The sequence below is a fragment of the Hordeum vulgare genome, chromosome 4H (assembly GCF_904849725.1).
Source record: "Hordeum vulgare subsp. vulgare chromosome 4H, MorexV3_pseudomolecules_assembly, whole genome shotgun sequence".
NCBI classification, from domain to species: Eukaryota; Viridiplantae; Streptophyta; class Magnoliopsida; order Poales; family Poaceae; genus Hordeum; species Hordeum vulgare.
The window spans coordinates 239,538,790-239,563,344 of record NC_058521.1 but is presented as its reverse complement, the minus strand read 5'-3'; positions in this window follow the sequence as shown (position 1 = coordinate 239,563,344).

Genomic DNA, 24,555 nt, shown 5'->3' with positions numbered 1-24,555 from the left:
CTCCCATTGAATCCTTGTTTTCTAGTGTCAAACCTAATGATGATGGGGTTGGATATGAATCCACTTTGGTTGAAAAACGCCCCAATGATTCGGAGTCTATCTATCTTGATGCTAAAAGCATTGAAAGTGGAGTAGAGGATATCAAAACTTTGAGTAGTAATGAAACTACTACTTTGGATTTCAAGGAATTCAATTATGATAGTTGCTCTTTGATTGAATGTATTTCCGTGATGCAATCCATGCTAAACTCTCCACATGCTTATGGCCAAAACAAGGCCTTTACCGATCATATCGTCGATGCTATGATGAAATCTCTTGAAGGGAAACTTGAATTGGAAGTTTCTATTCCTAGAAAACTTCATGATGAGTGGGAACCTATTATCAAAATCAAGATCAAAAACTATGAATGCAATGCTTTGTGTGATTTGGGTGCTAGTGTTTCCACGATTCCAAAGTCTTTATGTGATGTTCTAGGCTTCAATGAGATTGAAGAGTGCTCTCTTAATTTCCATCTTGCGGATTCTACTGTTAAGAAACCTATGGGAAGGATCAATGATGTTCTTATTATTGTAAATAGGAACTATGTACCCATAGATTTCATTGTGCTTGATATTGATTGCAATCCGACATGTCCTATCATTCTTGGAAGACCTTTCCTAAGGACTATTGGTGTTGTCATCGATATGAAGGAATGGAATATTAGATTTCAATTTCAATTAAAAGAAGGGCATGGAACATTTTCCTAGAAAGAAAATAAGATTGCCTTATGAATCCATGATGAGGGCTACTTATGGTTTGAGTACCAAAGACGACGATATGTGATTTTGTCGCCTTATGCCTAGCTAAGGGCGTTAAACAATAGCGCTTGTCGGGAGGCAACCCAATGAATTTATCTTTGATTTTTGCTTTCTGTTTTGTTGCGTCCACACCATCATAATTCTGTTATGATTGTGTTTTTTGTGTTTCTTTTTGTGTTTGTGTCAAGTAAAACCTTTATGACTAGTTTTGGTGATGGTTGTTTGATCTTCCTGAAAAACACAGAAACTTTTCGCTCACAAAATTATTTTTCATTTTTATCCGGAAAGAGCTTTTGAGTTGACTCTTTTTTATGCTGGTTGATATCCCAATTCCCCAAACTGTCGTAGTGTTTCAAAAAATTTGAGATACCAGAAGTATACGAAGTATGCAGATTGCTACAGACTCGTCTGTTTTTCACAGATTCTGTTTTTGTTGTGTTGATTGCTTATTTTGATGAAACTATCGATAGTATCGGGGGGTACTAGCCATGGAAAAGTGAGAATACAGTAATCTAACACCAATATAAATAGAAATCAAGTTTTCTACAGTACCTAAAGAGGTGGTATTTCTTGTGCTAATGATATCACGAGTTTTTGTTTAAGTTTTGTGTTGTGAAGTTTTCATGTTTTGGGTGATGTTCTCATGGACAACGGGATAAAGAGGGGAAAGAGCTCAAGCTTGGAGATGCCCAAGGCATCCCAAGCCAAATTCAAGGACACCAAAAAGCCTAAGCTTGGGGATGCCCCGGGAAGGCATCCCCTCTTTCGTCTTCAATCCATCGGTAATATTACTTGGAGCTATATTTTTATTCACCACATGATATGTGTTTTGCTTGGAGCATCGTGTATTATATGAGTCTTTTATTTTTGTTGTGTCACAATCATCCTTGCTGCACACCTTTTGAGAGAGACATGCACTCATCATGAATTTGCTAGAATACTCATTGAGCTTCGCTTATATCTTTTGAGTTAGGCAATTTAGCTCACATGTCCTTCACTTATATCTTTTGAGCTAGATAACTTTGCTCTAAGTGCTTCACTTAGATCTTTTAGAGCATGGCGGTGTTATATTTTGGAGAAATAAGAACTCTCGATCTTCACTTATATCTTTTTGAGAGTGCTCTCTCTGAGTAACTTGGTAGTTGGCTTGTGCTATGAAAGTAGTCCTAAAGATGATAGGCATCCAAAGAGGATATAATGAAACTTCCATATTCATGTGCATTGATTAGGAAGAGAAGTTTGATTCCTATCAATTATTTTTGAGACATGGAATTGGTAATATTAGAGTAATGTTAGTACGGTGTTGTGAATCTAGAAATACTTGTGTTGAAGATAGTGATTCCCGTAATATGCACGTATGATGAACCGCTATGTTAGGAAGTCGGACCATAATTGATTTATTGATTGTCATCCTTTGTGTTGCGGTAGGGATCGCGCGATGTTTAACACCTACAAACCCTTCCCCTAGGAGTATGCGTTTAGCACTTTGTTTTGATTACTAATAAAAACTTTCGCAATAAGTATGTGAGTTCTTCATGACTAATGTGAGTCCATGGTATAGATGCACTTTCACCTTCCACCATTGCTAGCCTCTCTAGTCCCACGCAACTTTCGTCGATACACAAAACCACCATAGACCTTCCTCAAAACAGCCACCATATCTACCTATCATGGCCTTTTCATAGCCATTCCGAGATATATTTCCATGCAACTCCCACTGTTCCGTCTCATGACATGTCACATCCATATTTCCATTGCATGATTGTAAGATAGCTAGCGAGTCATATGCTAAGCTAGATCGTTGCACATCCCGGTACACTGCCGGAGGCATTTCCTATAGAGTCATCATTGTTCTAAGCATTGAGCTGTGAGTAAATAAAAGTGTGATGATCATCATTATTAGAGCATTGTCCCATGTGAGGAAATAAAAAAAAGAGGCCAAAGTTGCCCACCAAAAAAAAGATATGGAAAGAGGCCAAAGAGCCCAAACAAAAAAAGGAGAGAAAAAGAGAGAAGGGACAATGCTACTATCTTTTTCCACACTTGTGCTTCATAATAGCACCATGTTCTTCATGATTGAGAGTCTCTTGTTTTGTCACCACCATATACTAGTGGGAATCTTCATTATGTAACTTGGCTTGTATATTCCAATGATGGGCTTCCTAGAAAATTGCCCTAGGTCTTCGTGAGCAAGCAAGTTGGATGCACACCCACTAGTTCTCCTTTTGAGCTTTCACACACTTATAGCTCTAAGTGCATACGTTGCATGGTAATCCCTACTCATTCACATTGATATCTGTTGATGGGCATCTCCATGGCCCTTTGATACGCCGAGTCAATGTGACCATCTCCTCCTTTTTGCCTCACAACCTCCACCACACTCTATTCCACCTATAGTGCTATATCCATGGCTCACGCCCATGTATTGCGTGAGAGTTGAAAAAGGTTTGAGAAAGTAAGAGTGCGAAAACAATTACTTGGACTATACCGGGGTTGTGCATGATATAAATTCGTTGTGTGGGGATGATGGAGCATAGCCAGACTATATGATTTTGTAGGGATAACTTTCTTTGGCCTTGTTATTTTGAAAGTTCATGATTACCTTGCTAGTTTGCTTGAAGTATTATTGTTTTCATGTCAATAGCAAACTATCGTTTTGAATCTTACGGATCTGAACATTCATGTCACATGAAAGAAGTTACAAAGGACAAAAATGCCATGTAGCATTCCACATCAAAAATTCAGTTTTTATCACTTCCCAACTCGAGGACGAGCAGGAGTTAAGCTTGGGGATGCTTGATACGTCTCCAACGTATCTACAACTTTTTATGGTTCCATGCTATTATCTTGTCAAACTTTGGTGTTTTGTATGCATTTTATAGCTTTTTTGGGACTAACTTATTAACTCAGTGCCAAGTGCCAGTTCCTGTTTTTCCGTGTTTCTGACCTTTTTTAGAGGAGAATATTAAACGGAGTCCAAACACAGTAAAACCTCCGGAAAAAAAATTCGGAACAGAAGATACGCTGGGAGCTTGAGAACCAAGGCAAAGGGCACCAGGGGAGGCCACAAGCCCCCTAGCCGCGGCCTGGGGGCCGCGCCTAGCAGGCTTGTGGGCCCCCTGTTGCTCCTTTGCCCTACTTCTTCCGCCCATAAATCCCCGAAAAATATGAAACAACGGGAGAGAGCCACGAAAATACTTTTCTGCCGCCGCAAGCTTCTGTCTCTGCAAGATCCCATCTGGGGCACGTTCTAGTGCCCTATCGGAGGGGGGATTCGGACACGGAGGGCTTCTTCATCAACACCATTGCCTCTCCGATGATACGTGAGTAGTTTACCACAGACCTTCGGGTCCATAGCTAGTAGCTAGATGGCTTCTTCTCTCTCTTGGATCATCAATACAAAGTTCTCCATGATCTTCATGGATATCTATCCGATATAATCTTCTTTTGCGGTGTGTTTGTCGAGATCTGATGAATTGTGGATTTATGATCATATTATCTATAATCTTATTTGAGTTTCTTCTGATCTCTTATATGCATGATTTCATATCCTTGTAATTCTCTTTCAGTTGTGGGTTTCGTTTGGCCAACTTGATCTATAATTCTTGCAATGGGAGAAGTGCTTGGTTTTGGGTTCATACCGTGCGGTGACCTCACCCAGTGACAGAAGGGGTAGCGAGGCATGCATCATGTTCTTGCCATCAAGGGTAAAAAGATGGGGTTTATATCTATTGCATGAATTTACCCCTCTACATCATGTCATCTTGCTTAAGGCGTTACTCTGTTTGTTATGAACTCAATACACTAGATGCATGCTGGATAGCGGTCGATGTGTGGTGTAATAGTAGTAGATGCAGAAAGTATCGGTTTACTTGTCTCGGACGTGATGCCTATATGTATGATCATTGCCTTAGATATCGTCATGACTTTACGCGGTTCTATCAATTACTCGACAGTAATTCGTTCACCCACCGTAATATTTGCTATCATGAGAGAAGCCTCTAGTGAACACTATGGCCCCCGTGTCTACTTCACATCATATTTTCAGCCCTACACTTTTACTTTGTTGCACTTTCCGCCTTCAGATCTCACCTTGCAATCAATCGTGAAGGGATTGACAACCTCTTTGTACCGTTGGGTGCAAGTTTACTGTTTTTGCACAGGTAGTTTGGAGACTTGGCTTGATACTCCTACTGGATTGATACCTTGGTTCTCAAACTGAGGGAAATACTTACTGCTACTGTGCCGCATCACCCTTTCCTCTTCAAGGGAAAAACCAACACAAGCTCAAGAGGTAGGAGGAAACTATTCCTTCAGGATGCGCGGCTCGAAACAGGGTGGGCCGAAAGTGCTTTCTGTTGGCAATATGCCCTAGAGGCAATGGTAAAATAGTTATTATTATATTTCCTGTTACAAGATAATCGATTATTATCATGCTATAATTGTATTGAATGAAAACATAGATACATGTGTGGATACATAGACAAAACAATGTCCCTAGCAAGCCTCTAGTTGGCTTGCCAGTTGATCAATGATAGTCAAGGTTTTCTGACTATATGCAAGTGTTGTCACTTGATAACTGGGTCACATCATTAGGAGAATCATGTGATGGACTAGACCCAAACTATGAATGTAGCATATTGATCGTGTCGTTTTATTGCTATAGTTTTCTGTGTGTCAAGTATTTTTTCCTTTGACCATGAGATCATATAACTCACTGGCACCGGATGAATACCTTGTGTGCATCAAACGTCGCAACGTCACTGCGTGACTATAAAGGTGTTCTACATGTATCTCCGAAGGTGTCCGTTGAGTTAGTATGGATCAAGACTGGGATTTGTCATTCCGTGTGACGGAGAGGTATCTCGGGGCCCACTCTGTAATACAACATCACACACAAGCCTTGCAAGCAATGTGACTAAGTGTAAGTCCCGGGATCTTGTATTACGGAACGAGTAAAGAGACTTGCCGGTAACGAGATTGAAATAGGTATGCGGATACCAACGATCGAATCTCGGGCAAGTAACATACCGAAGGACAAAGGGAATGACATACGGGATTATATGAATCCTTGGCACTGAGGTTCAACCAATAAGATCTTTGGACAATATGTAGGATCCAATATGGGCATCCAGGTCACGCTATTGGATATTGACCGAGGAGTGCCTCAGGTCATGTCTACATAGTTCTCGAACCCGCGGGGTCTGCACACCTAAGGTTCGATGATGTTTTAGTATAGTTGAGTTATATGTGTGGTTACCGAATGTTGTTCGGAGTCCCGGATGAGATCACGGATGTCACGAGGGTTTCCAGAATGTTCCTAAAACAAAGATTGATATATAGGATGGTTTCATTTGGTCACCGGAAAGTTTTGCACAATTCCGGCAGTGTACAGGGAGTGACGAATGGGTTCCGGGTGTTTACCGAGAGGGACCCACCCACCCAGGAGTGAGCCCAAGGCCCTAGGGTGGCTCCACAAGTCCTTAGTGGGCTGGTGGAGTCAGCCCAAGAGGGATATGGCGCCACATAAATTAAATACCAAAAGAGAAGAAAAATAAAAAGGAAAGAGGGAGGTGGGATGGAAGAGGAGGACTCCTCCTTCCCAAACCGAATTGGAGGAGGAGTCCTCCTCCTCCTGGCGGCCGACGCACCTTGAGGGACTTGTCCCTCAAGGCTAGCCCCTCCCCCTCCCTCCTATATATAGTGGTGGTTTAGGGCTTTTTGAGACACAACTTTGCCACGTGCAACTCTAGCCTATACCACATAGTTTTACCTCTAGATCGGATTTCTACGGAGCTTGGGCGGAGCCCTGCAGTAGTAGATCATCACCACCACTGAAGCGCCGTCACGCTGCCGGAGAACTCATCTACTTCTCCATCTTGCTGGCTGGATCAAGAAGGCCGAGATCATCGTCGAGTTGTATGTGTGCTGAACGCGAAGGTGTCGTCCGTTCGGTGCTAGATCGGAACGGATCGCGGGACGGTTCGTGGGATGGTTCGAGGGACGTGAATACGTTCCACTACATCAATCGCGTTTCTTAATGCTTCCCGCTTTACGATCTACAGGGGTACATAGATCTAATCTCCACTCATAGATGGACATCACCATGATAGGTCTTCGTGTGCGTAGGAAATTTTTTGTTTCCCATGCAACGTTCCCCAACAGTGGTATCAGAGCTAGGTTCATGCATAGACGTTATCTTGAGTAGAACACAAAAGTTTTTGTGGACGGTGATGTTCGATTTGCTGCCCTCCTTATTCTTTTCTCGATTCGGCGGTATTGTTGGATTGAAGCGGCCCGGACCGACATAACTCGTACGCTTATGAGAGACTAGTTTCATCGATTGACATGCAACCTCGTTGCATAAAGATGACTGGCGGGTGCCTGTTTCTTCAACTTTAGTTGAATTGGTTTTGACCGAGGCGGTCCTTAGAGAGGTTAAATAGCAATTTGCACATCTCCGTTGTGGTTTTTGCGTAAGTAAGATGCGATCGTACTAGATACCCATAGCAGCCACGTAAAACATGCAACAACAATTTAGAGGACGTCTAACTTGTTTTTGCAGGGTATGCTTGTGATATGATATGGCCAATGATGTGATGTGATATATTGGATGTATGAGATGATCATGTTGTAATAGTTAATATTGACTTGCACGTCGATGCTACGGCAACCAGCACGAGCCATAGGGTTGTCTTTAAACTAACGTTTGTGTTTGCAGATGTGTTTACTATATTGCTAGGTCGTAGCTTTAGTAGTAATAGCATAGATAACACGACAACCTCGATGGCGAAAAGTTGATGGAGATCATGGTGTGGCGCCGGTGACAACAAGATCATGTCGGTGCTTTGGTGATGGAGATAAAGAAGCACAAGATGATGGCCATATCATGTCACTTATGAATTGCATGTGATGTTAATCCTTTTATGCACCTTATTTTGCTTAGAACGACGGTAGCATTATAAGGTGATCTCTCACTAAAATTTCAAGACGAAATTGGGTTCTCCCCGACTGTGCACCGTTGCAACAGTTCGTCGTTTCGAGACACCACGTGATGATCAGGTGTGATAGACTCAACTTCACTTACAACGGGTGCAAAACAGTTGCACACGTGGAACACTAGGGTTAAACTTGACGAGCCTAACATGTGCAGGCATGACCTCGGAACACATGAGACCGAAAGGTCGAGCATGAATCGTATAATTTATATGATTAGCATAGAGATGCTTACCACTGAAACTATTATCAACTCATGTGATGATCGGACTTGAGTTAGTGAATTTGGATCATGTACCACTCAAATGACTAGAGAGGTGTACTTTTTGAGTGGGAGTTTATTAGTAATTTGATAATTAAACTCTAATTATCTTAAACATAGTCTAAGTCCACTTTGCAATATTTGTGTTGTAGATCAACAGCTCACTCAACTGTCACCCTGAATTTTAATACATTCCTAGAGAAAGCTAAGTTGAAAGATGATGGAAGCAACTTTGTAGACTAGGCTGGTAATCTTAAGTTGCTCCTGCAAGATGGGAAGAAGGATTATGTCCTTAATGCTGCGCTAGGAGATGAACCACCCGCTAGGGCTGACCAAGATGTTAAGAACGCTTGGTTGACGCGTAAGGAGGACTACTCAGTAGTTCAATGCAGTCTTGTATGGCTTAGATCCGGGACTTAAACATCGCTTTGAGCATCATGGAGCATATGAGATGTTCCAGGAGTTGAAGTTTATCTTTCAGAAGAACACTCGGATCGAGAGGTATGAGACCTCCGATAAATTCTATGCTTGCAAGATGGAGGAGAATTCGTCTGTCGGTGAACATGTGCTCAAAATGTCTGGGTACTCAAGAGGCTATCACTGACAGAATTCTTCAATCACTGCCACCAAGCTACAAGAGCTTTGTGTTGAACCATAACATGCAATGGATGAACAACTCACCTGGCAAGTTATTCACGACGCTGAAAGTCACAGAGTCAGAACTCCGAAAAGAGCATCAAGTGTTGATGGTCAATAAGACCACTAGTTTCAAGAGAAACGGCAAAGGCAAGAAGGGTAACTCCAAGAAGAGCGGCAAGCCCGTTGCCAATCCGACGAAGAAACCGAAGGCTGGGCCTAAGCCTGAAAGAGAGTGTTATTATTGCAAGGGACTGGGTCACTGGAATCGCAACTGCCCCAAGTATTTGGCTGATAAGAAGGCGGCCAAGGAAAAATCAGGTATATTCGATATACATGTTATTGATGTGTACTTAACCAGCTCTCGTAGTAGTGCATGGGTATTCGATACCGGTTCTGTTGCTCATATTTGCAACTCAAAACAGGAACTACGAAATAAACGAAGGATGACGAAGGATGAAGTGACGATGCGCGTGGGAAATGGTTCCAAGGTTGATGCAATAGCCGTCGGCACAGTTTCACTTCAGTTACCATCAGGATTAGTTATGAACTTAAATAATTGTTATTTAGTGCCTGTGTTAAGCATGAACATTATATCTGGATCTTGTTTATTGCGAGACGGTTACTCGTTTAAGTCAGAGAATAATGGTTGTTCTATTTCTATGAGTAATATCTTTTACGGTCATGCACCCAATGTGAGAGGATTGTTCATATTGAATCTTGATAGTGATGATACACATATACATAACACTGAGACCAAAAGAGTTAGAGTTAACAATGATAGCGCCATGTTTTTGTGGCACTGTCGCTTAGGACATATTGGTGTAAAGCGCATGAAGAAAATCCATTCCGAAAGACTTTTAGAGTCACTTGACTTTGAATCACTTGACACATGCAAAACTATGCCTCATGGGCAAGATGACTAAGACTCCATTCTCCGGAACAATGGAGCGTGCAAGTGACTTGTTGGAAATCATACATACAGATGTGTGCGGTCCGATGAGTGTGGAGGCGCGCGGTGGATATCATTATTTTCTCACTTTCACAGACGATTTGAGTAGGTATGGATATATCTACTTGATGAAGCACAAGTCTGAAACATTTGAGAAGTTCAAGCAATTTCAGAGTGAAGTTGAAAATCATCGTAACAAGAAGATCAAGTTCCTACGGTCTGATCGTGGGGGTGAATATCTGAGTTTCGAGTTTGGTGCTCCCTTAAGACAATGTGGAATTGTTTCACGGTTGACACCGCTTGGAACACCACAGTGTAATGGTGTGTCCGAACGTCGTAATCGTACTTTGTTAGAAATGGTGCGATCTATGATGTCTCTTACCGATTTGTCGTTATCATTTTGGGTTTATGCATTAGAGACAGTTGCATTCACTTTAAATAGGGCACCATCAAAATCCGTTGAGACGACACCATACGAACTTTGGAATGGCAAGAGACCAAAATTGTCATTTCTTAAAGTTTGGGGATGCGATGCTTACGTCAAAAAGCTTCAGCCTGGAAAGTTGGAACCCAAAGCGGAAAAGTGCATCTTCACAGGTTACCCAAAGGAGACAGTTGGGTACACCTTCTATCTCAAATCCTAGGGCAAAGTGTTTGTTGCTAAAAACGAAGCTTTTCCTGAGAAGGAGTTTCTCTCGAGAGAATTGAGTGGGAGGAAGATAGAACTTGATGAGGTTGTCGAACCTCTAACCCCTCTAGATGGTGGCGCGGGGCAAGGGGAAACCCCTGTCATTGCGACGCCGGTTGAGGAGGAAGTCAATGATGATGATCATGACACTTAGGATCAAGTTCCTATCGGACCTCGCAGGTCGACAAGATCACGTACTACTCCTGAGTGGTATGGTAATCATGTCTTATCAATCATGTTGTGAGACAACAATGAACCTGCGAATTATGAAGAAGCAATGGTGGGCCCGGATTCCAACAAATGGCTGGAGGTCATGAAGTCCGAAATAGGATCTATGTACGAAAACAAAGTATGGACTTTGGAAGTACTACCTCAAGGTCGTAAGGCTATTCAGAACAAATGGATCTTTAAGAAGAAGACTGGCGCAGACGGTAATGTGACCGTTTATAAAGCTCGACTTGTGGCAAAGGGTTTTTGACAAGTTCAAGGAGTTAACTACGATGAGACGTTCTCACCAGTAGCGATGCTTAAGTCCGTCTGAATCATGTTAGCAATAGCTGCATTTTCGAATATGAAATCTGGCAGATGGATGTCAAAACGGCGTTCCTTAACGGTTTTCTTAAGGAAGAGTTGTATATGATGCAACCCGAAGGTTTTGTCGATCCAAAGGATGCTAACAAAGTGTGCAAGCTCCAACGATCCATTTATGGACTGGTGCAAGCATCTCTGAGTTAATAAGCGCTTTGATGAGGTGATCAAAGCATTTGGGTTTATACAACTGGTTGGAGAATCTTGTATTTACAAGAAAGTGAGTGGGAGATCTGTGGCGTTTCTAATATTATATGTGGATGACATATTGCTGATTTGAAACAACTTGGAGTTTTTGGAGAGCGTAAATGATTACTTGAATAAAAGTTTCTCTATGAAGGACCTAGGAGAAGTTGCTTACATTCTAGGCATTAAGATCTATAGGGATAGATTGAGACGCCTGATAGGACTTTCACAAAGCACATACCTTCATAAAGTTTTGAAGAAGTTCAAAATGGAACAGTCCAAGAAAGGGTTCTTGCCGGTGTTACAAGGTATAAAATTGAGTAAGACTCAGTGCCCAGGAACTGCGGAAGATAGAGAATAAATGAGTTCCATCCCCTATGCTTCAGCCATAGGTTCTATCATGTATGCAATGTTATGCACTAGACCAGACATCATCTTGGCCATAAGTATGGCAGGCAGGTTTCAGAGTAATCCAGGAGTGGATCACTGGACGGCGGTCAAGAATATTCTAAAGTGCCTGAAAAGGACTAGGGAAATGTTTCTCGTTTATGGAGGTGACGAAGAGCTCGTCGTAAAGGGTTACGTTGACGCAAGCTTTGACACCGATCCGGATGACTCTAAGTCGCAAACCAGATACGTGTTTATTCTTAATGGGGGTGCGGTAAGCTGGTGCCGTTCCAAGCAATGCGTCGTAGCAGATTCTATATGTGAAGCGGAGTACATAGCTGCCTCGGAGGCAGCAAAGGAGGGTGTCTGGATGAAGCAGTTCATGACGGGTCTTGGAGTTGTGCCGAGCGCACTAAATACAATAACTCTGTTCTGTGACAACACTGGTGCCATTGCTCTAGCAAAGGAACCGAGGTTTCACAAGAAGACCAGACACATCAAACGACGCTTCAACCTCATCCGCGACTACGTCAAAGGAGAGGACGTGAATATTTGCAAAGTGCACACCGATCTGAATGTAGCAGACCCGCTGATTAAACCTCTTCCACGGGCAAAACATGATCAACACCAGAATTGTATGGGTGTTAGATTTATTACAATGTAAATCGCATGGCGATGTGAGGACTAGATTATTGACTCTAGTGCAAGTGGGAGACTGTTGGAAATATGCCCTAGAGGCAATGATCAAATAGTTATTATTATATTTCCTATTACAAGATAATCTTTTATTATCCATATAATTGTATTGAATGAAAACATAGATACATGTACGGATACATAGACAAAACAATGTCCCTAGCAAGCCTCTAGTTGGCTGGCAAGTTGATCAATGATAGTCAAGGTTTTCTAACTATATGCAAGTGTTGTCACTTGATAACTGGATCACGTCATTAGGATAATCATGTGATGGACTAGACCCAAACTATGAACATAGCGTATTGATCATGTTGTTTTATTGCTATTGTTTTCTGCGTGTCAAGTATTTATTCCTATGACCATGAGATCATATAATTCACTAGCACCGGAGAAATACCTTGTGTGCATCAAACGTCGCAACGTAACTGGGTGACTATAGTGGTGTTCTACAGGTATCTCCGAAGGTGTCCGTTGAGTTAGTATGGATCAACACTGCGATTTGTCACTCCGTGTGACGGAGAGGTATCTCGGGGCCCACTCGGTAATACAACATCACACACAAGCCTTGCAAGCAATGTGACTAAGTGTAAGTCACGGGATCTTGTATTACAGAACAAGTAAAGAGACTTGCCGGTAACGAGATTGAAATAGGTATGCGGATACCGACGATCGAATCTCAGGCAAGTAACATACCGAAGGACAAAGGGAATGACATATGGGATTATATGAATCCTTGGCACTGAGGTTCAACCGATAAGATCTTCGGAGAATATGTAGGATAAAATATAGGCATTCATGTCCTGCTATTGGATATTGACCGAGGAGTGCCTCGGGTCATGTCTACATAGTTCTCGAACCCGCAGGGTCTGCACACTTAAGGTTCGATGATGTTTTAGTATAGTTCAGTTATATGTGTGGTTACCGAATGTTGTTCGGAGTCCCATATGAGATCACGTACGTCACGAGGGTTTCCGGAATGGTCCGGAAACGAAGATTGATATATAGGATGTTTTCATTTGGTCACCGGAAAGTTTCGGGCAATTCCGGCAGTGTACCGGGAGTGACGAATGGGTTCCAGCTGTTTACCGGGAGGGGCCCACCCAACCGGGAGTGAGCCCAAGGCCCTAGGGTGGCGCCACAAGTCCTTTGTGGGCTGGTGGAGTCAGCCCAAGAGGGCTATGGCGCCACATAAATAAAATACCAAAAGAAAAGAAAAAGAAAAAGGAAAGAGGGAGGTGGGAAGGAAGAGGAGGACTCCTCCTTCCCAAACCGAATTGGAGGAGTCCTCCTCCTTCTGGAGGACGGCGCACCTTGAGGGCCTTGTCCCTCAAGGCTAGCCCCTCCACCTCCCCCTCCCTCCTATATATAGTGGTGGTTTAGGGCTTTTTGAGACACAACTTTGCCACATGCAACTCTAGCCTATACCACATAGTTTTACCTCTAGATCGGATTTCTGCGGAGCTCGAGCGGAGCCCTGCTGGAGTAGATCATCACCACCACCGGAGCGCCATCACGCTGCCGGAGAACTCATCTTCTTCTCCGTCTTTCTTGTTGGATCAAGAAGGCCGAGATCATCGTCGAGTTGTACGTGTGCTGAATGTGGATGTGTCGTCCGTTCGGCGCTAGATCGTAATGGATCGTGGGTCGGATCACGGGACGGTTTGTGAGACGGTTCGAGGGACATGAAGACGTTCCACTACATCAACCGCGTTTCTTAACGCTTCCCGCTGTACGATCTACAAGGGTACGTAGATCTAATCTCCACTCGAAGATGGACATCACCATGATAGGTCTTCGTGTGTGTAGGAAAAATTTTGTTTCCCATGCAACGTTCCCCAAAACTTTACTCCTTGGTGGCGAGAGATTCCACGAGGAGCTCCAGGCAGAAACGGGCGTCCTGGTCGTCCAGCTGACATGGGCCGACGCGTTCGGCCACTGGGCGACGAGCTGTCGGCTGCTCGGCCTCCCTGTCGCGGTTTCTGCGGTAGTTGCTTCATGTTGGCTGGCGGTTGCCCTCGCCAGCCCAATCGTTTGGGTGGCTGTTGACAACTGATGGGTTGTGGTCTCGTCGATCGCGGTTGCACGTGTGCTGGTTGTTGCGACGATGGTTTCCATCGACATGCAAAGATGCCTCATGCGTGTCTTGCAGGCTAGTCGCCGACCGGCAAGGGTCAACGAGGTCGGTGTTGGTCCTCGAGCGAGAACTGGACGTGTCACGGAACGACTGGGCCGGCTGCTCCTGCTGTGCATTGTTAGTTTCCACAAGAACGCGGATGCGCTCCTACTGCGCCTCGCGGGCCGGCCCCTCGAGCTCTCCTAGCTCACTGAGGGCAGACCGCGCAGATCTCATGTTCTTGACGGGGTTGTCATAGACGAAGCGGCTGTCGGCCAGCTCCTGGCCGACAGCGCCACCATGACGCCGCACTTCCCCTAGCCGTCTAGGCCCGAGGGCAGCCGGCGTGAGGTTGTGGGTCGTGTTGAACTTGCGCCAAGCATCCTCGAACTCGCACTGAGTTTCCTTCAATGCTTCCCCCTCCAAGAGCAAGTGCTCGCACTGTCTGTCCAGTTCCGCGGTTGCGGCTGCAGGGTCAGCCACAACTGGGATGGGCGCGTACAGTGTGTCCACTTCAGCAAGAAAAAATGTCTAGTATGTCGACGTACCACCCAGCGAGATGGCGGTCATTACCTCTGTGCGGGTGCAGAGTTCGTTGAGATCGGCGGAGAGGTCATCGTCGTTGGATGATGGCAGTTCATCGCACCTGAGCACCTCGGTGGGATACTCGTCGGGGATGACCGCGACGTAGACGTGATGCGAGCCGAACGGGACGATGGAGCCGCCGACGGGGAAGTCCGCGTCCTCGGGGTGGTGTACGTTGTTGTTGATGCAGTCGAGGACACCTAGCACATGACCAAGTCGTGCACCACGCGCTCGCCGGAAGGGGTGAAGGGTCCCGCCCGGGACGTTTCTCCGACCGGCGTTGCTGCCACCCCATGGTGGGTGCCAACTATCGTGGTATTTCCGTGGCACATGTCGGGGGTGGCCTAGACCCTGGTGTGTGGCCGACGGGAACCAACGACGTCTGGGAACGGTTGAAGGCACAAGACACATGACGTCGATCTATCCAGGGTCAGGGCCCTCTGGTGAGGTAAAACCCTAGTCCTGCCGGTGTGACTATAGGTGGTCACAATACAAATGTGATCCTCGAGCTATTCGTGAGGAAGGAGATGGCGCTCTTGTTGCCGCTCTTGTTACCTCTATGGGGTGTGCTACGTGGGGTGTTTGAGTATTCAGGTGCTGGCCAGCCCCCCTCTCTAGGGGCTGGGGTCGGCTTTATAGGCTAGCCGGAGGTGTACAATAGTGGGGGACAGGAAGGGGCGGGACCGGCTACTAGCCTCTCCGTATGGCCATGGGGCCTGATACGTCTCCAACGTATCTACTTTTCCAAACTCTTTTGCCCTTGTTTTGGACTATAATTTGCATGATTTGAATGGAACTAACCTGGACTGACGCTGTTTTCAGCAGAATTGCCTTGGTGTTATTTTTGTGCAGAAATCAAAGTTCTCCAAACGTCCTGAAAATTTACGGGGAGCAGTTTTGGAAAATATCAAAAATATATGCGCCAAGTTCCACCTCACAGGGTGGGCCAGTGGGCCACAAGCCCCTGCTCCGCCACCACCCCCTGGTGGCGGTGGGCAGGCTTGTGGGGCCCACAGGCACCTGCCGCCCCCAACTCCAGCTCTATAAGTTGTCTTTCGTCCCAGAAAAAAATAAAAAGAGAAGTTTTCGTCGCGTTTTTGATACGGAGGCGCCGCCACCACCTGTTCTTCATCTGGAGGGCAGATCTGGAGTTCGTCTTGGGCTCCGAAGAGGGGAAAACGTCACCATCGTCATCATCAACCTTCTACCCTCTCCAATTCCATGAAGCTCTTCGTCGTTCGTGAGTAATCTATTCGTAGGCTCGCTGGGCGGTGATGAGTAGGATGAGATCTATCATGTAATCGAGTTAGTTTTGATGGGGATTGATCCCTAGTATCCACTATGTTCTGATATTTGATGTTGCTACTACTTTGTCATGCTTAATGCTTGTCACTAGGGCCCGAGTGCCATGATTTCAGATCTGAAATTATTATGTTGTCACCAATATATGTGTGTTTTAGATCCGATCTTGCAAGTTGTAGTTACCTACTATGTGTTATGACCCGGCAACCCCGGAGTGAAAATAACAGGAACCACTCCCGGTGATGATCATAGTTTGAGGAGTTCATGTGTTCACCAAGTGCTAATGCGTTGGTCCGGTTCTTTATTAAAAGGAGAACCTTAATATCCCGTAGTTTCCTTTTGGACCCTCCTGCCACGGGAGAGATGGACAATAGATGTCATGCAAGTTCTTTTCCCTAAGCACGTATGACGACACACGGAATGCATGCCTACATCACATTGACAAACGGGAGCTAGCCACATATCTGTCCGTGTTATAGTTGTTGCATGATGAATATCATCCAAACAAATCACCAACCCATTGCCTACGAGTTTGCTACTACTGTTGCTACTGCTGTTGCTACTGATATTACTTGTTTTGCTCTACTGCTACTATTGCTACTACTGTTGCTTGCTACTGTTGCTACTTGCTACTGTTGTCACTACTGTTGTTCCTTGCCACTGCTATTGCTCATTACACTTCCGTTACTCGCTACTTTGCTGTTACTACTGTGCTTGCAGATACTAATCTTTCAGGTGTGGTTGAATCTGAAAAATTCAGCTGCTAATACTTGAGAGTATACTCTCACCTCCCGACTGGTAAACCAACAAATTGGGTCGAATACTCTACCGTCGAAAACTGCTGCGAACCCAAGCGCTGGTGGGCCATCAACAACATTCTTCCAGTTTCATTGCCGGGGAGTGCTATCAGCATTCTTCTGGTGCCGTTGCAGGAGAAGGTTAGTTGTTATAAGCATTCGTCTAGCTAACGCCAGAGATTGCAGGATCAGCCCTTTTCTAGAGCCATTGCCAGGGAAGCACAGCTGACGTAAGCATTTTTCTGGCGCCGTTGCCGGGGAGGTATTTCTATATTCTCTGAGTCACTTGGGATTTATATCTGCTGATCACTATGAAGAATCTGAAGGATCCAAAGACCAAAGTCTTGCCCTCAACTACGAGGGGAGGTAAGGAATTGCCATCTAGCTCTGCACTTGATTCACCTTCAGTTATGAGTAAGTTTGCGACTTCACCTCCTGCTAGAAATCTTGATATGTCGCATGTGCTTGATGATGCTATGCTTGATACTATGCCTGATGATGCTATGCTTGATACTATGCCTGATATTGCTAGAGATGCTATGCCTGATACTGCTAGAGATGTTATGCTTGATACTGCTTTGCCTGATGATGCTAGAGATGCTATTTTGCCTGATGATGCTATGCTTGATACTGCTAGAGATGCTCCTTTGCCTGTTCCACTAGGAGTGTTCCTTGATGCTCATATTGTTAGAGTTACTGCTAATGCTCGTGATGCTTCTGAAACTACCTATGCTATTGAGATAGAACCTGCTTTTGCTCCTGCTAGATCTAGCTCTCCTAGATATGAATTGCCTGATATACCTGAGGGTTACATTATGGAGGGAGAGATAGCTGAGGATTTTCTTGCATGTAAGGATGCCTATGACGCTGAGAACTTAATTCTCAAGTGGAAGGAAAAATCTCGGGAAGATAGGATGAAAAATGATCCGAAGTTTGCCACTTCGCCTATCTTTGTCACCGATAAGGATTATGAATTCTCTGTCGACCCTGAGATAATCTCTCTAGTCGAATCTGATCCTTTTCACGGTTATGAGTCTGAGACGGTCATAGCCCATCTTGCCAAACTATTCGAAATAGCCAACCTTTTCAATAATGAGGAAAAGATCCTCCACTACTATATCCTTAAGATGTTTCCTTTCTCTCTAAAGGATGACGCTAAAGCCTGGTTCACCTCTCTTGCTCCTGGATGTGTGCGTAGTCCCCAGGAGATGGTCTATTACTTCTTTGAGAAATATTTCCCTACCCATAAGAAGCAAGCTGCCTTGCAGGAAATATACAACTTTGCTCAACTCCAAGAAGAGAGTCTTCCACAAGCTTGGGGAGGCTCGTCCAGCTACAGAATGCTTTGCCTGATCACCCTCTCATGAAGAACGAGATACTTGATATCCTCTATAACGGACTTACCGATGCCTCTAGAGACCACCTAGATAGTTGTGCCAGTTGTGTTTTTAGGGAACAAACTGTAGAACAAGCCGAGACTCTGCTGAATAACCTCTTGATCAACGATAATGCTTGGACTATTCCCGAACCACCTCCTAAGCCAACTCCTAAGAAAAGAGGTATTCTATTCCTCAGTCCCGAAGATATGCAAGAAGCCAAGAAATCTATGCAAGAGAAAGGCATTAGATCTGAAGATTTCAAAAATCTACCACATATCAAAGAGATCCATGGTCTCGACAACCCGATACAGGTAGTAGAAGTGAATTCTCTGCGTAGGTTTGATGAGATTGATATTCCTTTTGATAAACCTGCTAGCCTATGCTTTGATGAATTTGAAAACTTTGTTGCCAAACAACAGAGTTTCAATGATTATGTTAGTAGACATTTGGAACAAAGTGCTCGTATGCTTAGCCATTTAAGTGCTTCTGTAGACAGAAATGTCAATGCCCTAAAGCTTCTGAGTAAACATGCCTCTATGATTACTACTCAGGTAGAACAAGTACTTAAAGCTCAGAATGACTTGCTCAATGAATTAAATGACAACTCTGTCAGAGTCATTACTAGAGGAGGCAAAATGACTCAGGAACCTTTGTATCCTGAAGGTCATCCTAAGAGAATTGATCAAGATTCTCAAGGAATCAATGCTGATACACCTAGTCATCCTAAGGAGAAGAAGAAGGATGATAGAAACTTGCACGCTAGTTCTCCAGATACTATCACACCTGAAGAACCTAATGATATTTCTGCGTTTGATGCAGAAACACAATCACGTAATGAACATGAACCTGGTGACAATATGGACAGTGATGTTCATAATAATGCTCAACCTAGCAATAATGAGGATGTGGAGATTGAACCTACGGTTAATCCTGATAACCCACAACCTAAGAAGTACGACAAGACTGACTTCACTGCTAGGAAGCATGGTAAAGAAAGAGAGCCATGGGTTCAGAGACCTATGCCCTTTCCTCCTAAGCCATCCAAGAAAAACGATGATGAGGATTTTGAGCACTTCGTTGAGATGATAAGACCCGTCTTTCTACAGATGCGGTTAACTGATATGCTCAAGATGTCTCCGTATGCCAAGTACATGAAAGATATCGTGACTAATAAACGGAAGATACCAGATCTTGAGATCTCCACTATGCTTGCCAATTACACTTTCAAAGGTGGAACTCCTAAGAAACTTGATGATCCCCGAGTGCCCACTATACCTTGCTCCATTAAAGGAAACTACGTAAGAACTGCCTTATGTGACCTTGGAGCCGGTGTTAGTGTTATGCCGCTCTCTCTTTATCGTAGACTTGAGTTGGATAAGTTTACACCCACTGAAATTTCTCTGCAAATGGCTGACAAATCAACTGCTTTCCCTATCGGCATTTGCGAGGATGTGCCTGGTGTGGTTGCTAATACCACTATCTTAACAGACTTTGTTATCTTGGATATTCCCGAGGACGATGCCATGGCTATCATCCTCGGAAGACCCTTTTTAAATACTGCAGGGGCTGTTATAGATTGCAACAAAGGCAATGTCACTTTCCATGTCAACGGTAATGAGCACACAGTGCACTTTCCAAAGAAACGATATCCAGTACATTGCATCAATGCTATCGAAAAGACTTCATCGATTCTCATTGGGAGCTTTGAATGCCCTATTCCTCGTGTCAAGATGAAGTATGATTTGCTTGTTGGGGAGATTCATATCCCCATTGAGGTGACTTAGTGGCTATTCGAAAATTCTCCGTTCTCTCTTGCGATTCGAGAAGGTTTTGTCATAAGGACTTGATCAACCCCATTGACGAATTTCTTCCGATGACCATGAAACGGATGAATCAGAGAGTCACATACCTCTGTTTTGAGTTTTCATTTTCTATTGCTCAGAAGAAAAATGATAGAATTAGTTTAGTTTTTCCTGTTTTCTGTTTTAGCGTCCCGGAGAAAAATACCTCAAAAATAAAAGTTCTCCGATGGTCCTGAAAATTTTGTATGATTTTTTCTGGAATTTTTGAAAATTACTGGGCCTGAGAGCTGGCCTGGGGGCCAGACCAGTGGGCCACAAGCCCTGCCACCGCCACCTACCCCCCTGGTGGCGGGTGCAAGCTTGTGGGGCCCACAGGCACCCCCTCCACTCATTCCAACTCCCAGCCTCTTCTTCCACCTCCAGAAAAAATTGTTTCGCAGCTCAAACCCGTGTTCTTGCTCATTTGGCTATGATTTTCGATCTCTTTGCTCAAAGCACCATTCTCCGAACTGTTTTGGGGAAATTACTCCTTGGTAAGTGACTCCTCCATTGGTCCAATTAGTTTTTTCTCTAGTGCTTTATCCTTCGCGAATTCTTGCTACCTTGGTGACCCTATTCTTGAGCTATAAATGTTGATTTTAGCTGGTCCCAAGTAGTTTTAGCGTGTGATACGGTCTCTAGGCACTAGTAGGACTAGTTTCTACAAGGTGTGGTGGGTCTTTATTCACTTTTCTCTTGAACTTCAAAAATTTCAGCATAAGGAAATTATGTTCAGGAGGAAGTTTCATGGTGGTTCCTCAAGTAAGAAGGGTCCTCGTCTCTCCTTTCGGGAGCCCGAACCTTTTCAACTAAGGGACGCGCTGGTGCAACCATGTGAATGGCCTTCCGATGAGTTCATGATCGAAGCAGGCTTCAAGGATGAGTTTGATGCACTTGTCCGCAATGCCGGGTTAGAATAATTCCTCTCAGATAAATGTGAACAGTATGCTATGCTCACTGCCTCTTTCGTGCATAGATTTAAATTTTTAGCTGGCCATGAGTCATCCATACTGTTTGATCTGTATGATAAGTCCTATACCGTGGATCTCGGGGATTTCAATAGGATTTGCAAGATACCCGATGGAGGTAGTGTTATTGATCCTCCTAAGTCTTCGGTCAGAGACTTTATCTCCAGTATAACTGTTGGAGATACCAGAGATAACTCCAGCATCGGCACTCTGTTGTCGTCATTTTTCTAAAACTTGCATCCCTTGTTAGTTGTTGGTTCTCTCCATTTTTATCATTCACCGTTTCGAGACCAAACACACGCGCGCGCCCGCTGCATCGTTAAGATATTTTTTTTAAAGTGTGTATAAAACTTTCTCGGATTGGGTTGAAAGTTGGCATGCGGTCTTGTTTAAGTGTAGGTAGGTCGTCTGCCAAATTTCATCGCAATCGGAGTCCGTTTGATATCTGAACCATTAAACCTATAGCGGCACTATAGCCAGTCAAATCATAGTAGTTTTCTATTTTAAAACCGTGTCACGGGCTGCCATTTTTCCTCTCTTCTCAAGCCCATGAACATCTATCACAGCCACCTAGGACACTAACCCCTCATCATCGTCGGAGCGTCAAATCGCGATCGGAGGGTTGAAAACGCCCTAAAGCTCCTCAACCCCTAGCCCCATGCTATATAACGCAACTCCACCCCTGCCTAATGTGGAATAATTCCCTCCTCGCCTCGGTTTCCATGCCACCCACAACTCTGCTGCCAAGTGGCACCATAGCCAGCGAGCCTCCTCCACCCCACGGCCCCTGCCGAGCCTATAGCAGGCCCGCCCAGGCCCGAACGCCTCCGTCGCCCGTACGTCGCCCGCTCCTCCGAGCCAGGAGCTCCCGCATGCCCACACCCGAGCTCATCTGCGCACGAACTCGCTCGCCACCGCCCTAAGCTCGCCGGTGAAGTGCCCCACCACCAGTGCCGCCCCGGGTGCTACTGTCCCCCAACGCCATGTCGGGACGCTATACGCCACTGCGACCTCGCCTCCTTCGGACTGAAGCGCCTCGCCGCTGCCCGGCTTCATCGTCGACGAGAACGTGTCGGCCACCACGGATCCGGTGGCTGTCACCCAGATCCGGTCGTCCCTAGAGTGTTGTCACCCTCTGTGCAACCCTACCGCCACCATGGATGCGACCTCGGGATCGAGCGCAAGCCTCCCGCTCGCTACGTCCGTTGTGGGCCCTGTCCGGTCGTCGTGTGGGTCGTGTGGCTCTCAAGGCCCAGATTGGTCGGCCTTCTCTCCAACCGCCGGTCCAACAGCTTGACGTCCCCGCCGGCCCAACAGCTCCTCCAGCCGCGACCCTATCCCAACACCAGATCTGGCACAAGGCCTTGGTGAGCAGCCCACCTATCCCTCGCGTAATGCCCCGCTTTGCTATGTTGCACCACAGATTTAGACCATATTGTTTTTTTCTTGTCAATGGATTTAGTTGTTATCCTGAGTATTACATGTTGCCATGTTTTAAAAACGCTAATAATTAAATAACCATGCATCGGATTGTTATGTCATAAATATGTAAAATATGTAAAATTTTGTGTAGATTAATAATTTCCACCTTTAATCCATGTCAAAAATATTTGAAATGTTGTTTGGATGAAATTTGCATAAATGTCATAATCTTGCATAATTGTTGTTTCATTTTTCCCATGGTAAATACCCGCATGCTATATATGATTTTGGGGTAGAAAAATCCAAGGAATTTACATGTGATATTAGTTTTGTCATTTGAGCAAGTTTGCATCCATGTTATTTTGTTGTGATGCCCTTTTGTATTTTATGTGATTTAATCCGTGCATCGGAATTAAACAAACTTAATATTGAAAATGTTTAGAATTTTGTGCAGCTTCACAATATCCAATTTTCATGCATGTTATCAACATTTAAACTTGTTATTTGCATTGTTTTGCATAAATGTCATTCTAAAATGATTTATTTTATAACAAAATAATCTTAGCTTTGATTTAAATAAACTTTATATGAAAAATGTTGTGTTTGATGTGCTCTACATGATTGTGGCGTTTGCATGCATAATAGGTTGCATATACATGCTCAAATATCTATTGCAATTGCATCATGAATATGTCTACACTGTTATTTTGTTCAATATTGTGTGGATGATTGCATCTAGTTCGTAGGTCTTTTTCATATGGTTCCTTCGTGAGAATTGTTCTAGGATATGTCTACTTTGATGTCATGCCTCTGGTTTCCATGTAGATTATCATTAACATGCTCATTTGTTCCTCCCAAGGTGCTATCACGTTAAAAAACTACAATCTTTTTTCATGAAATTCCATTTTGCGGAGCTCGATTTAAGCAAACCATGCATGTGTTGAACGTGTGAAATGGAGTGATTTGTAGTAGGCTATGACAAGTTGATGTTAGTAGTTTTCCCATGCCATGTATGTCATGTATAAATCTAGTTTTCATCATGTGAACATGCTAAGATGATCTTGCTTTTAGGTAGGTTCAAATATTTCTAAGTCTGAGAATCTGAATTTCAGAATGCCATGTTGTAGGGATGCTAGCTATGAATATGTGCATATTTAGACCTTGGTATTGTGGAATGAAATGAAGTGCATCATTCCTACTACCGTGCGGTAAATTTTCATGCCATTATATGACATGTAGCATATGTTTTTATTGCTGTCAATATGCCCTCATGGTAAAACTGCACTGCTAAAACTGATAATTTCACAAGTCTGAAACTATGTTCAAGTAGCCGTTTTGTGAGCTCGTTTCCTAGTGATCCATGCTTCTATTCAATTTGCCGTGAGCAGATGGTTGCTGTGCATCTTGTCCACTACTGCCTCATGTCTTGTTTGAGCATTTTAGATCCATGTAGCTTGTTGTTTTGATATGCGCAAAATGCCATGTTGCAGTTTTTGGGCAGATTATGTCTATTTCTTGTATTGGTTGTATTTGTTGAACCGTTGCTCCGTTTTGAACATGCCATATATGAAACTTGCTTAGAATTTCATGTAGTTTCATAATATTATGTTGTATCCATGATTTAACATGCTTGTGGCTGTCATTTGCATACATTTTGTATTCATGGCATATTATCTTGTGTTGGTCATATCTTTTAGACCGTAACTCCGTTATAGATGATCCATATATGTAAATCGACTAGAATGACGCGTAGAATCACATGGTACACTCTATTTTGATGTTTAATAAATATAAAAGGTGCTTAGTTAGGATCTGGACCGATTTCGAAATTAACATATGGGGTCATTTCGGAAAATACTATATGTTGTTTCCGACCTCATTTAAAATGCCTAGATAGTGTACTTTATTTATGCTTCACCTCTTACCACATTTAAGAACATTTAACATGGTTGTGTACCTA